The sequence below is a fragment of the Dermochelys coriacea genome, chromosome 10, assembly GCF_009764565.3.
Source record: "Dermochelys coriacea isolate rDerCor1 chromosome 10, rDerCor1.pri.v4, whole genome shotgun sequence".
NCBI lineage: Eukaryota > Metazoa > Chordata > Testudines > Dermochelyidae > Dermochelys > Dermochelys coriacea.
Window position 1 is genome coordinate 17,889,819 of NC_050077.1, and position 15,312 is coordinate 17,905,130.

At 45.1% G+C, this 15,312-nt stretch overlaps 1 protein-coding gene across 12 annotated transcripts in view; it reads right to left on the reverse strand.

The window, feature by feature from the left end:
* The window catches only part of TMC5 (transmembrane channel like 5), a 72,401-nt gene extending 57,151 nt beyond the window's left edge, over positions 1 to 15,250 (reverse strand). For 4 of the 12 annotated variants that reach the window (XM_038418029.2, XM_038418027.2, XM_043494049.1 and 1 more), the window contains exon 1: positions 15,144 to 15,247. The gene's annotated coding sequence lies outside the window, so the exon portion shown is untranslated. Of the gene's footprint in view, positions 1 to 7,221; positions 7,636 to 15,143 lie in introns of those variants that run through there. The other 8 variants (XR_006274828.1, XR_006274827.1, XM_043494052.1 and 5 more) reach the window with 7 other exon arrangements.
* Between the last annotated feature and the right edge of the window lie 62 nt (positions 15,251 to 15,312).

Sequence of the window (15,312 nt, forward strand, 5' to 3'; positions counted from 1 at the left end):
GCTGAATGGGGAGAGGAATCCGTGCTATCAGAACTCTGTTCCGGTTTTTAAAATGCCAAAACATTTGTCAAAATCTCCCAGGCCATGAAGGACAGAGGCCATAACAGGGACCCGAAGCAGTGCCGCCTGAAACTTAAGGAGCTGAGGCAAGCCTACCAGAAAGGCAAACGGCCGCTCCGGGTCAGAGCCCCAAACGTGCTGCTTCTATGATGAGCTGCATGCCATTTTAGGGGGTTCAGCCACCACTACCCCAGCTGTGTTCTTTGACTCCTTCAATGGAGATGGAGGCAACGTGGAAGCAGGTTTTGGGGACGAGGAAGATGATGATGATGAGTTTGTAGATAGATCACAGCAAGCAAACAGAGAAACCGGTTTTCCCGACAGCTGGGAACTGTTTCTCACCCTGGACCTGGAGCCAGTACCCCCCAAACCCACCCAAAGCTGCCTCCCAGACCCGCCAGGCGGAGAAGGGACCTCTGGTGAGTGTACCTTTTTAAATAGTATACATGGTTTAAAAGCAAGCTTGTTTAATGATTAATTTTCCCTGGCATTCGTGGCTCTCCTGGATGTACTCCCAAAGCCTTTGCAAAAGGTTTCTGGGGAGGGCAGCCTTATTCCGTCCACCATCGTAGGACACTTTACCACTCCAGACCAGTAGCACGTACTCGGGAATCATTGCAGAACAAAGCATTGCAGTGTATGTTTGCTGGCATTCACACAACATCTGTTCTTTATCTCTCTGTGTTATTCTCAGGAGAGTGATATCATTTATGGTCACCTGGTTGAAATAGGGTGCTTTTCTTAAGGGGACATTCAGAGGTGCCCATTCCTGCTGGGCTGTTTGCCTATGGCTGAACAGAAATGTTCCCCACTGTTAGCCATGGAGAGGGGGAAGGGGCTAGCCACGTGATGTGGGTAGGCAAAATGCAACCTTGTAATGAAAGCACATGTGCTATGTATGTAATGTTAACAGCAAGATTTACAGTGAAAGAGTGTACCCATTGTTCTATAAAATGTGTCTTTTTAAATACCACTGTCCCTTTTTTTTTCTCCACCAGCTGCATGTGTTTCAAGGATCACAGGATCTTCTCCTTCCCAGAGGCTAGCGAAGATCAGAAGGCGAAAAAAACGCACTCGCGATGAAACGTTCTCTGAGCTCATGCTGACCTCCCACACTGACAGAGCACAGACGAATGCGTGGAGGCAGACAATGTCAGAGCGCAGGAAAGCACAAAATGATCGGGAGGAGAGGTGGTGGGCTGAAGAGAGTACGTGGCGGGCTGAAGAGAGGGCTGAACTTAAAAAGTGGCAGCAGCGTGATAAGAGGAGGCAGGACTCAATGCTGAGGCTGCAGGAGGATCAAACTAATATGCTCTAGCATATGGTTGAGCTGCAGGAAAGGCAGGAACACAGACTGCCACTACAGCCCCTGTGTAACCAACCGCCCTCCTCCCCAAGTTCCATAGCCTCCTCACCCAGACGCCCAAGAACACAGTGTGGGGGCCTCTGGCCACCCAGCCACTCCACCCCAGAGGATTGCCCAAGCAATGGAAGGCTGGCCTGGCATTCAATAAGTTTTAAATTTTTAAAGTGCTGTATGGCCTTGTCCTTCCCTCCTCCACCACCCCACCCGGGATACCTTGGTAGTTATCCCCCTATTTGTATGATGAATTAATAAAGAATGCATGAATGTGAAGCAACAATGACTTTATTGCCTTTGCAAGCGGTGATCGAAGGTGGGAAGGGAATGTGGTTAGCTTACAGGGAACCAAGGGGGGGAGGCAGTTTTATCAAGGAGAAACAAACAGAACTTTCACACTGTAGCCTGGCCAGTCATTAAACTGGTTTTCAAAGCTTTTTTGATGCGCACCGTGCCCTCCTATGCACTTCTAACTGCCTGGTGTCTAGCTGCATGTAACTAGCAGCAGACGATTTGCCTCAACCTCCCACCCCACCATAAACGTCACCCCCTTACTCTCACAGATATTACTACTTGCTGTGCGCTCCATAATAACAGTAGGAATATTGGTTTCTCTGAGGTCTAACCAAGTAAGTAAACTGCACCAGCACGCTTTTAAAAGTCCAAACGCACATTCTACCACCATTCTGCACTTGCTCAGCCTGTAGTTGAACAGCTCCTGACTACTGTCCAGGCTGCCTGTGTATGGCTTCATGAGCCATGGCTTTAAGGGGTAGGCTGGGTCCCCCAGGATAACTATAGGCATTTCAACATCCCAACGGTTATTTTCTGGTCTAGGAATAAAGTCCCTTCCTGCAGCTTTTGAAACAGACCAGAGTTCCTGACGATGCGAGCATCATGTATGTTTCCCGGCCATCCCACATTGATATTGGTGAAACATCCCTTGTGATCCACCAGTGCTTGCAGCACTATTGAAAAGTACCCCTTGAGGTTTATGTACTCGCCGCTTTGATGCTCCGGTGCCAAGATAGGGATATGGGTTCCGTCTATGGCCCCACCACAGTTAGGGAATCCCATTGCAGCAAAGCCATCCACTATGACCTGCACATTTCCCAGACTCACTACCCTTGATATCAGCAGATCTTTGATTGCATTGGCTACTTGCATCACAGCAGGCCTCACAGTAGATTTGCCCACTCCAAATTGATTCCCGACTGACTGGTAGCTGTCTGGCGTTGCAAGCTTCCACAGGGCTATTGCCACTCGCTTCTCAACTGTGAGGGCTGCTCTCATCTTGGTATTCTGGCGCCTCAGGGCAGGGGAAAGCAAGTCACAAAGTTCCATGAAAGTGCCCTTATGCATGCAAAAGTTTCGTAGCTGATGGGAATCGTCCCAGACCTGCAACACTATGCGGTCCCACCAGTCTGTGCTTGTTTCCCGGGCCCAGAATCTGCATTCCACGCATGAACCTGCCCCATTAGCACCATGATGCCCACATTGCGAGGGCCCGTATTTTGAGAGAAGTCTGTGTCCATGTCCTCATCACTCTCGTCACCGCACTGACGTCGCCTACTCGCCCATTTTCGCTTTGCCAGGTTCTGGTGCCGCATACACCGCTGGATAATGCACGTGGTATTTAATGTGCTCTTAATTACTAAAGTGATCTGAGCGGGCTCCATGCCTGCCGTGGTATGGCATCTGCACAGAAAAAAGGCGCGGAACAATTGTCTGCTGTTGCTCTGACGGAGGCAGGGGCGACTGATGACATGGCTTGCAGGGTTGGCTTACAGGGAATTAAAATCAACAAAGGGGGTGGCTTTACATCAAGGAGAAACAAGAACAACTGTCACACAGAATGGCCCCCTCAAGGATTGAACTCAAAATCCTGGGTTTAGCAGGCCAATGCTCAACCCACTGAACTATCCCTCCCCCCGGTATTTCAGGCAGGACTGAAGCTCCATTAAACCTTTCAAGGTGCCCCTGACAGACCGCACCGAAACGATTGTCAGCCGTTGATTTCACAGAGGAAGGGAGGGGGGAGCAAATGAATACAACACAAATCTGGTCTATTTCTTGTTTTGATCCACGCCATCTACCTTTTACATCTTTGGCTGGCAGCAGACAGTGCAGTAGGACTGCTAGCCATCCTCATCTCCTGGCTGCCCAGCAGAAGATGGTGCAATAAAACTACTAGCCATCCTCATCTCCTGGCTGCTCGCCATAAAATGGTACAATAGGACTGCCAGTAGGACTAAAGAGAATGACCTGGCTGAGTCACTCCTAATTTAGTCCCTGCGCCCATGTCTGCCCAGGCACTCCTGACCGACCTTACCGAGGCAGCCAGGAGCACCTCGGACACGATGACGATGGTTATCAGGCCTATTGCACCGTCTGCTGCCACAAGGCAATGGGTTGCTGCTTCTGTGTAGCAATGCAGTACCACGTCTGCCAGCACCCAGGAGACATACGGTGACAGTGAGCTGAGCGGGCTCCATGCTTGCCATGGTATGGCGTCTGCACAGGTAACTCAGGAAAAAAAGTGCGAAATGATTGTCTGCCATTGCTTTCACAGAGGGAGGGAGGGCCTGATGACATGTACCCAGAATCGCCCGTGACAATGTTTTTTGCCCCATCAGGCATTGGGATCTCAACCCAGAATTCCAATGGGCGGCGGAGACTGCGGGAACTGTGGGATAGCTACCCACAGTGCAACACTCTGGAACTTGATGCTAGCCTCGGTACTGTGGAAGCACTCCGCCGAGTTAATGCACTTTAATGCACTTAGAGCATTTTGTGTGCGGACACACACAATCGACTATATAGAAATGATTTCTAAAAAAAATGACTTCTGTAAATTCCACCTAATTTCGTATTGTAGACATACCCTTAGCTACATAGTTCAAGGTGGAATTGCTTGTGCTTTTAGCTCTCTAGGTGCAGTACAGTAACTGTAATATCATACTACCAACAGTAAATTGATTAACAATCCCTTTCCTGGCAGAGGATAAGTTTCTGTACAAATTAAGTCAGACTGCTCTGTATAGGATGTTCACATTGCAGTAACAAATATGTTATTGCCAAACTACAGGGCTGCAGTGGCTAACCAACTTTAGCATATGAGCAGGCGCTATTCCAGTGAATCAAGGTCTCTCAGATTAAAGCAGCCAAGCCTTCGCACCAAAGTCTGAGTGTTTTCATTTGATCCTCTACTTATGTGTTTCTCAGCCTTCTCTGACCCCTTATTCAAATTCAACAAATTTAAAATCCCTTATATTTACTATTAAAGCAAGAGTAAAAAATATTTTTTTAAAAAGTTATCAGTGATAATAAGAAGCCTACCTAATTTATGTATGTGTGCCAGGCTGATAGAGAATACCTGGCCTTGAAGGGTAAAGGGTGTATAAGAGCAAGATATTCTTTGCTATCTACTGTAATAAAACTCAATGCCTTCTGACCTCTGGTGGGAGGTTGCAACCCACCAGATGAGAAACATTGCTCCACATTAACCTGTAACTAGGGGCCAGATTTCTGTACCCATTGAATGGTTTCTCACTCTACAAGTGGTCCCACTGAAGTCAGGGGAACTAACTGTGAAGTCAACTGCTACTATATTGTGGTAAGGGTATCAGACTCTGTCCCTTAAGAACGGTCATACTGGGTCAGACCAAAGGTCCATCTAGCCCAGTATCCTGTCTTCCGACAGTGCCAAATGCCAGGTGCCCCAGAGGGAATGAACAGAACAAATAATCACCAAGTGATCCATCCCCTGTTGCCCATTCCCAGCTTCTGGCAAACAGAGGCTAGGGACACCATCCCTGTCCATCCTGGCTAATAGCCATTGATGGACCTATCCTCCATGAATTTATCTAGTTCTTTTTTGAACCCTGCAACAGTCTTGGCCTTCACAACATCCCCTGGCAAGGAGCGACTATTTTAAAATGAATACACAGCAAGGGGCTAACACCTAGAGTGGGGAGGAAAATTGCTGCTGCTTATTCAGCAAGGACCCAATCCTGCTCCAGTTGAAGTCAATAGAAGTTTTGCCACTGACTCCAGTACAAGCAGGATCAAACCTCAGTGGTGTCATCGTCCTGGAGACCTTTTGTGTCGTTAATAGAATCATAGAGTTTAAGGCCAAACGGGATCATCAGATCATCTAGTGCAGTAGTTCTTAAACTGTGAGCCATGACCCCATTTTAATCGGGTCACCGGGGCTGGTGTTAGACTTGCTGGAGCCTTGGGCTGAAGCCAAAGTCCAAGCCCTGCCACCCAGGGCTTCAGTCCTGGGTGGCAAGGCTCAGGCTTTGGCTTCAGCCCCTGCACCCAGGGCTGAAGCCCTCAAGCTCCAGCTTTGGCCCCCCTCCTGGGTTTGCCCCCCACCCTGGGCAGTGGGGCTTGGGCTTCAGCTTTCACCCTTCCACCCATGGCCGTGGGGATTGGACTTCGGTCCCCCTTCCTGGGGTTGTGAAGTAATTTTTGTTGTCAGAAGGGGGTTGCAGTGGGATGAAGTTTGAGAACCCCTAATCTAGTCTGACCTCCTGTATAGCACAGGGTATCAACAGCACACAGCGCCGGCAGGGATCTAAATTTCCATGTTAGCTCCTAGTCTAAAAGTGGCAGAACATTTCACTGAGCATATAGAATACAGAGGTTTTTTGGTCCATCTAAGTTAATATCAAGGTTTAAAAGCCAGTGTTAGCTTTTTAAAGTTAACAGAGTTCAGATAATCTGTCCTAGCTATTTCATGGAGGCCTTAATACAATTTTTTAAAATTACATTTTGCATGTGTTTACATCTTGCTGTGAATTAGAGAATAGACTGTATAGCGCTTATATGCGTTTTCATATGAAGCTCAGTACTACTCAATATTATTTGACTTGTAAAACATCCTGGTGTACATTGACCTTTAAATTTCTGCTCTCTCTCTAGACATATAGAGAGGGAGAGAGAGACTGTAAAATATAATGAACTTCTAAACCATTGAAAATAGCAATAGAAATCACAACAATGATACCGCTCAAATCCCTACATGGTCTTGAGAGCCTGGTAAAATTTACAGGTTTCAGAGTAGCAGCCGTGTTAGTCTGTATTGGCAAAAAGAAAAGGAGTACTTGTGGCACCTTAGAGACGAACAGATTTATTAGAGCATAAGCTTTCGTGAGCTAAAGCTCACTTCGTCGGATGCATTTTCCACCAAATGCATCCGATGAAGTGAGCTGTAGCTCACGAAAGCTTATGCTCTAATAAATCTGTTCGTCTCTAAGGTGCCACAAGTACTCCTTTTCTTTTTGGTAAAATTTAGTGATTGTTACTGGCAGCAACACTATAAACCTGCTCTTCTTCAATAACATTTCCTTATCTCTGATGGTCAAAACTTTCCTCATCCACCCAATTTATTCATTTCACTTCCTCATGGGTCAACAGGTCCAAAGTTTATCCAAGCAGCATTTAGATAGTTGCCTTGGTGTGGCATGAACTGGAATGACACAGTCTAAAGGCAACATAAGTGAGCTGTAGCTCACGAAAGCTTATGCTCCGATAAATTTGTTAGTCTCTAAGGTGCCACAAGTCCTCCTTTTCTTTTAGCTTGGACAGAGTTTCTTTCACCCAAGCGTTCTAGAGCTGGTCTCCTTCCCCGACAGACACAGTCAGGTCAGAGCCAAACTCCGCTGCCCCCCGTATCTCCAGAGGGGATGCAACTTCCATACAGTTCATACAAGATGCCGCCCCCGGGACTAAGCTGAGGGGCCTTGGGGGAAGAGAGCAGAGGAGAGAGGCAGAGGGAAGCTTCTGTAACTTACCCACAGGAGGTGGGCTGGGGTCCGCTCTCCGGGCTGCAGCCCTGCACCGTGTGGAGGGAGAGATGGAGCCGCCGCCAGCCCAGGCACAGCGGGGATCGGAGCCACGCGGCGGGCAGGGCAGAGCGCTCGCTTCTCCGGCACCTGCAGAGCCGCTGCTCCCGGAAATCCAGCGGGACTTGCCGGCTGGTCGCACCTCCTGGGGGCGGGGAGGGGGGATGAATCGCAAGGCAGGGCTCGCTCCGCTGGCTGGCAGGCGGCGTTCAAGGCAGGCGGGCGCTTTGCTCGGGGCACCCGGAGCTGCCCTCGGGTGGGTGGCTGCGCTCTGCAGCTGGGCGCCCTGGCTCCCGCCGCGGGGAGTTGTGCTTCTGCCCTTCCGCGGAGCGCCTGGCACAGGGTTAGGGCGCGATCAGTAACCCCCCCCCCAACCGAGCGGGAATTCTAACACGGGCTGGAACCCTAGTGTAGACGGGGCCGTTGCAGTTTTAACACGTAGGTGCCCACGTGCTGAGTGGGTACCCTGGCAGGGGGGCGGGCGGGTCTGTAGTCTGGGGCTAGACACAACCGCTGCCAATGTGGCCAGGGCCGGTCTGTCTGGGCGCTGGGAAGCACCTCCCAGCCACTATGTAGATAGGGGTCACTGTTCCCTCTAAAATGGGCGCGTGTGCGTGCCCACACAGATCCTAAACCCCGTGCACACGGCGAAACACGTTGTGCACAAAAATTTGCACAGAAGAAATTTTTTGTGCACACGGCCTGTGAAAACTTAGAGGGAACATTGACAGGGTGTTAAGTAGTTAACACGTGTTCGAACACACCCTTTTTCCTGAAGACCACGCCTCTGAGTCTTGGTGCTGGGCCCACTTTGTAATGACTGGTACTGGGGTTTATCTTGGCTGTATTTTGTTTTCTGCAGTGGTGGGGTTCTCTTTTCTCACCATCTGAAGGTTTGCTGGCTGATTCTGTAGCTGAAGGTCCAATGATTGATGTCAAGTGGGTTCTGTATTTCATGGAGACTTCTGAAATATATTCATTTATTTTGATGTATAACATTATACAAAAAAGTGCTCCTGTTGGGTGCCTGTTCCCAGGGTGGTTTCCATAGTATTCAATTAAAAAACTGATCAAGTTTAGCCACACATAAGCCCCATGCTGCAGTGATACAGCTGTGCCTGAAAGAAGCTCACTGCAGGTTGGGGATCATAGCACAATTCTCCCCCTACTATGACTTATTTTCTCTCTTCCTTTGAAACATCTCTTAAGAATACCATTAACTCATTACTAAACTGCAAAGACTTACACACTTGCATAACTGTACTGAACATTGTATGCCCACAGATCATACAGAGAGTCTGGATCAAAATTAGGAAAAGAACCCAGAAGTTCTGAAAAATATTCCTGTATGCATGGCAAAAAGATAGCATATGACAGGCACAAAAATAGGTCACTCACGTCCTATGGACTTTACAGAATTAGTTATTGCCTTAAAAAATTTATAATCCAAACAGATTTGAATGAAGAGACAATTCAGTTCTGTGTGCTCATGAATGTGTTCTATTCCTGCACCCACTGACATCAGCAGGAGCATTGCTACTGACTTAAATGAGAGTGAGCCTTAGGGTTGCCAGGTGTCCAATTTTTGACCGGAATGCCTGGTCAAAAAGGGACCCTGAAGGTGTAGGAGCAGGATTTTATAATTGTACTATAAGAATAGAGGTACTAATGTATGTCTTGATTTCATTTTACCAGCCACCCTTTTTGAATAGCAGAAAGGAATGACCCTTTGGGACTTTGGTAGGAATGCATCTGACAGATTGCCGGCGTCTGTACTGATGTTAAGGCAGGGACAGACCAGAATAATCCTTATGACTGATTATGGTCACCCTTTTGTTTTAGGATAAGTTATAATGTCTACTATGGTTTCCTATATGTATTACAAATTAGGCATTCTAGTTAAATATACATTTCTTTGTTTTAAGGTTTAGTAAGTAAAAGACAGGATTTTGTATTTTGTCTACGATAAATAGATTAAAGAAATGTTGAGGGCCTCAAGCCCCAATGTGAATTGTTTTAGTTATAAGATTTAGCAAAACTTAATTTATAATGTATTCTGTATGCCTTTGAAGCTTTCTGTGAGAGACTGTTTGTGTGAATGAGGAATGCATGCATCAGGAAAAGATAAGGTGTGAAGGCCATCACAAATGTCCAGGTGGTCAAGAAAAAGTGAGACACTTGGAAACACCAGGAGAAATCAGAAAATATCCATTGTATCCAAGGCTAAACATGTTAGCAGCAATGATGACCTCAGAGGTGAGGCAGGCACCCCCGAAGGTGAGAAAACAAATAAGAGATAATGATGGGAAGCCCAACAATAACCATCAAATAACAACAGCAGAAAACCCCAAGATTAACATCACTTAAGGACTAATGATTACAGGATGACATTGCAAAATGCATGGACTCATATGGGAATTTACAACTATAAAGATGGGGTGTTTTGACATGGAACTCTGGGTTCAGTCCTGCAAAGCCTCAAGCATCGGATCGCGACCAACAGAGCCCAGCTCCTCACTCGTGCTCAGTCTAACTGGCCATTAGATTGACTTGAGCTACAACAGACTGGTAACTATAAAGACCATCTGCAGGACTTGTGTGTGTGTGTGTTTGTGTGTATGTTGTGTGACTGAAAAGCATATGCTAACTGTTGTATTTTCAATAAATATGGCATATTTGCGGTTTGTAGAGCATATCAGAGGCTCCAATCAGCACTGCTGACCAGGCCATTAAAAGTCCAGAACCGTGGCCAGTGAGAGCTGCGGGGGTGATACCTGTGGGCTGAGGCAGCACACACAGCCGCCTGGCCGTGCCTCCACCTAGGAGCCAAGGGACATGTCCCTACTTGTGGGGAGCCTCCCGAGTTGAGTGCCCTCCAGATCCAGCACCCTGATCCTCCTCCTGCACCCAAACACACTCCCAGAGCCCACGCCCTGCACTCCCACCCCCAAGCCCCCTCCTGAACCCAAACTCCCTCCCAGAGCCCAAACCCCACCCTCTCTGCACCCCACCCCTCATCCCCAGCCCCATCCCAGAGCCCTCATCCCGTCCCACACCCAACACTCTGCCCCAGCCTGGATCCCCCTCCTGCACCCTGAACCCATCATTTCTGGCCCCACCCTGGAGCCCACACCCCCCAGCCCAGAGCCCATACCCCCTCACACATCCGAACTCCCTGCCTCAGCCCAGGGTCCCCTACCACATGCTGAACCCCTCAGCCCCATTCCCAGAGCCCCCTCCTGCACACAAACCCCTCATCCCTGACCACAGCTGAAGCCCTCACCTTCTCCTGCATCCCAGTGCTCTGCCCCAGCCCGTGAAAATAAGCAAGTGACAGAGGGAGGGGGGATGGAGTGATCAGGGGGCAGGGCCTTGGAGAAGGGGTGAGGCAGAGGCGGGGCCTCGGGGAAGGGGTGGGGCAAGAGTGCAATTAGAAAATTGGCAACCCTAGAGTAAGATCAGGACCCAAAAGAGTCAACTTAATAAATCCTGCCTTCTGCCATATACAAATGCATTATAGCACGGTAGTCATTTGGATGGCTGAGCTAAACCAGACAATGAAGGCAAGTTTTCCCCTTTCTTCCTTTAAGACTCAAATCCACAAATGTAAACTCTGAGAAGTGGGGAAAAGTAGGTTGAGAGGTGTCTTCTTTAGCTGGTTTTTTTATTATTATTAAAATCAAAAACTTTTCATCTCATCTGCCAAGGATTTGAAAATGTTATGTTTCTAAACAGATTAAAATTACAGGTCAGTTTATTTAATACACCTTTTACGATGCATCAGCTACTTGTATTTGATTCAATTCCATTTGTTAATATAAATAAATATGAACATGAATGAGTCTGAAAGCATTCAATAAAGAATTAGAATAAAATACATATTTTACTTGAAATGAATGATCCAATAACATTTGACTGCAAGGCTCTAGCTTACTCAAATACAGCCAGCAAAGTTACTTTGGAATAATGGCTCCTACCTGTAGAATTTAGTACTGGTTCTGTTCTTCATATTATTTGTATAATGGTAGTGCTTAGAGGGTCAGCTGAGATCAGGGCTGCAGTGAGCTAGGCCTGTATACACACATAGTGAAACAGACCCTGCCCCCAAAGAGCTTACAGTCAAAACAGACAAAAAAGGCAAAAGGTAGAGAAAGTGGAAACAACTTGTTCAAAGTAAAGAAACAGAGCCAGGAGTAGAACCCAGGTTCCCTGAGCCATGTTCGGTGTCCTATCCACTAGATGACACTGTCTCTGTTCTCACACATTGTTATTAATTATGTATATTATACTAGCCATTAGACCTTTTAGTTAGCATGACATGAGCTGCCCTTTTAACATGCAGAGGTCAGAGAGAATTTTTACAAGTACCTTTTGAAAGTCTAAGGAAGAGTTAAGCTCTTTTAAACTGGAAAATTGTGACTTCTATAAATATTTGGATGAAAGAATAACCAGAAAGCTGGAATAGTCAGTACAGGGTTGCCTGACGTACATGATAAATTCTGTGACATGCAGTTCTAGAGGGCTACTGAAGCTTTGTTATTCTGATGGCAGAGGTTTATTTTGGCTGGTTACCAACCTGTTGGTGCTTTTCCAAGCTTCCGAGATGGTTAAGGAGAGTTTATGTTGCATTAAATGCCCTTATTAAATGTACTGTTTCTGAATGACATTTTAGAGTTATGCCATAACAGTACATCTTTCTTAAGGCCACAATCTTGGCATGATTGTAAAGCACTAGCCTGTAGCTATGCTGTACCACCAAATTAGGAACTGCTCACACGCTGACCAAACTACATGCTAAAGCAAGGGAGTAGTGGGACTGAATGAAAAAAGGGTGAAGGACTGACCCATGTTGAGAAATGCACTTGAAAGAATTGGTTTTTTTTTTTAAATGTTGTATTGTGAAAGAACCACCAGAGAAAGACTGTCCTCTGAAATCTGGTGGCTGCTGCTGGATGGAGATTCAGCCCTGTGATGACAAAGCACGCTGCAACAGGAGAGTGTAGTCAGCAGTCATTCATATTCCTCTTTACTTGAGCCACTGGAGAAAAGTGTGTCGTACCAATAATGTGGAAAAAGCAAGACCACCTATGCTCTTGGAGCCTATGAATCCATGGAGAATCATTTAAAGTGATTTCAGATGCATGGCAGGTTTCAGAGTAGCAGCCATATTAGTCTGTATTCGCAAAAAGAAAAGGAGCACTTGTGGCACCTTAGAGACTAACAAATTTATTAGAGCATAAGCTTTCGTGAGCTACAGCTCACTTCATCGGATGCATGGCTTTTCTTCTACAGCCCCACCTGGCAGAAGGCTGCTGTGGTAATTGTATAGAGCCGGACAAACGATTTAAATGTCTATGTTTTCCAATAAAAATGTGTTCTTTTTCAACCAACTCTACAATTTAAAGAATAATTTTAGAGGGGCATTAACCTAATAATTTTGTGTCATGTGGAAAGTTATGCTTTTCTGGGAAGTTCAGAAGGATGGTGTTTTTAATTAGCAGTTGCACTGTTTCTTCCATTCAGGAATTGTTCTTAGTGATAAGAAAAGTAACACTTATAGAAAGAAATTCTTTATGATAAAGATTTCATTGGAAGAATCATTATTTAGACTGTAGGCTCTTCAGGCCAGGGACCATCTCTTATTCCATGTTTGCTCAATGCATAGCAGAATGGGAATTCATTCTTGGTTGGTTCCTAGCCACTAGCACAGCAAAAATGAATTATTAGGCAAATGTGACACAAGTAGCCTCTGGTATACATATTGTGTAGTTAGGACTAGAGCTGGGCAATAGCAGTGAAATCATTTTTCAACAATTCCAATAAGAAACTTCATTTTATATGATTTCAAACCTCCTGAAATGGATTGGAGATTATCCACAGTTCAACATCTGAAAGGTGATGTGCTGGCAACAGCAGGAATCAAACCCAGGATCTCTAGATCTAAATGAAGGAACCTCACTTAAGCTACAGTATAGTTTTGTTATCTCAGGGCCACCAGGCAGATTCTCAGAAGTCTACAGCTCTACCACAAGAAGGGGCCAAAGAGCCACACTGTTGTAATTACACACACAAAAAATTATTTACATCCAGAAGTCGTCATCTGTGAAAACGCATACTTGTGCATTTTAAAAAGGTACATGAGGAGGAAGAAAACTGCTTTTCACAAAGTCTAGTCAGAAGCTCTACTCTGACAGTCATTTATTGTGTGGCCTTGGGCCACTTAAAATACACCTTTTTTCCTAGTGCAGAGGCATTAACAGGTTTCTTTCAACCAGGTAATGTGTTAAAGCTACAACTTGCTTTGACTACACTAGGATGTTCACATACTTTTTCACCTAGCCAAGTCAATGTTTCTATCGGTTATCCACATTTTAGACATGGGGAAAACTGATTGCCTTATCTATCCATAGAGTAGCTTGAAGATTAGTTAGTGTTAATAAAGCAATTTGAAAACATGTATTTGGCTGAGGTAACTAATCACAAGTGGAGATCTATGAAGTTTCTCCTTCCATCTGTGATTCATTACCACCTCAACATCCTGAAAGTCTATAGCATTACACAGTGGTGATTCACTCACGTCTGCTACAGAGAATCAATCAGAAAGGTGTGTATAGCTATTAGAACGCAGTCAGTACAATTAGACTTCTCCGATGGGAATCTCATACAAATGGTATGGCTGGATTTAGCACAAAGTTTCATTTTACTTTAAATTAATATATTTTTCTTTTCCTTTTCCAGGTAACTTTCATAAATCTACTTATGAAGTATTCCAGAAAATAAGTCCTCTGTGCAAAGCTGAGCACAGGATTAAAGGAAAACTTTCAGGTCAAACATAATATAAACATTTCCTTACCTCTGCTACCAACTCTAGCTTACATTAAAGCTAAAAGATCAAATATAATTTTCAAGGTTTGTTTCCTTGTACCTTTCCATCCGCTGAGACAGAAAAACTGTCTCACTTCTGTTTTATGTAGTTTTTATGCAGTTTCACAGAGAGATACTTTTATTTAAATTCAATGCTGCACTGTTTCCATTATAACTGCAGGAGAATACTTTAAAGGGTCCACCTGATCAGAGTAAATTGCAGAATTAAGGACTCATTGTTTGATAAAATTTGACCTAGAATTTAAGTTTTGCAAGAATAAGTTTTTACAAAACCTAAGATCAGTACACTGAACACTGAAAACATTGACTTCAATGGGGTTCTGAATGGGTGCACCGGCAGTCCATATGGACAGTCACAGGAATTAGGCTTTTGTATTTGTTAGGTTGTGCTACTGCAGAATGATTTTTTTCCTGCTCTTTGTTAAAAAATCCTATTTATCCTGTTTGGCCTATTCTTAGTTTAATGTTTATACTATTTGCTACTTTGCAGTCATGAAAGCATAACTAGGTACAGTAGAGTACACCCTTAGTGAGATAGCAATCACAAGCATTTGTAGTACAGGTACAGTACACCCTTACTCAGATAGTGATCACAAGCATTGGCTATAAAACACTAGACATTCTTTATAAACCCACAGCTGAACAAGAAGGAAGTTGTTACATCAGATTAATATTTAAAAATACTGTGGGGTTTTCTGTGGGATTGTAGCTACTATACAAACATACAAAAAGTTTTCAAAGACAAAAGTTTGCAGCTACCCCTGAATACTTTTCAGTGTCCAGGTTTAATTTAGAACAATTCTGGAGTCAAGATAGAAAAAATGACTAAACTCTTTATACTTTTTTTTTCCTGTTAAAAGTTAGTGCACTGATACTGTTTAAAAAGTGCAGGTGTCCTTCACTATTAGGAGCAATCTTCTTAAAACAAGCTATTTTGTCCAGTATAACAAACTAAATGAACAATAACAAAATAAACAATTCCTTACAGTGCTTAGGATTCTCTAATCAGGTATACCTACTCCATGAGTCAGCTGGGTCAAGCCCCTTCCAGAGGCTTTTTGGGCCCTCCCCACAAATGTGTTCTCTGGATGATGTAATTTCATTGGCCATTACTGGGGATTTTAATACCTTAGCTAGGGCCCAGAAACCTTTTTA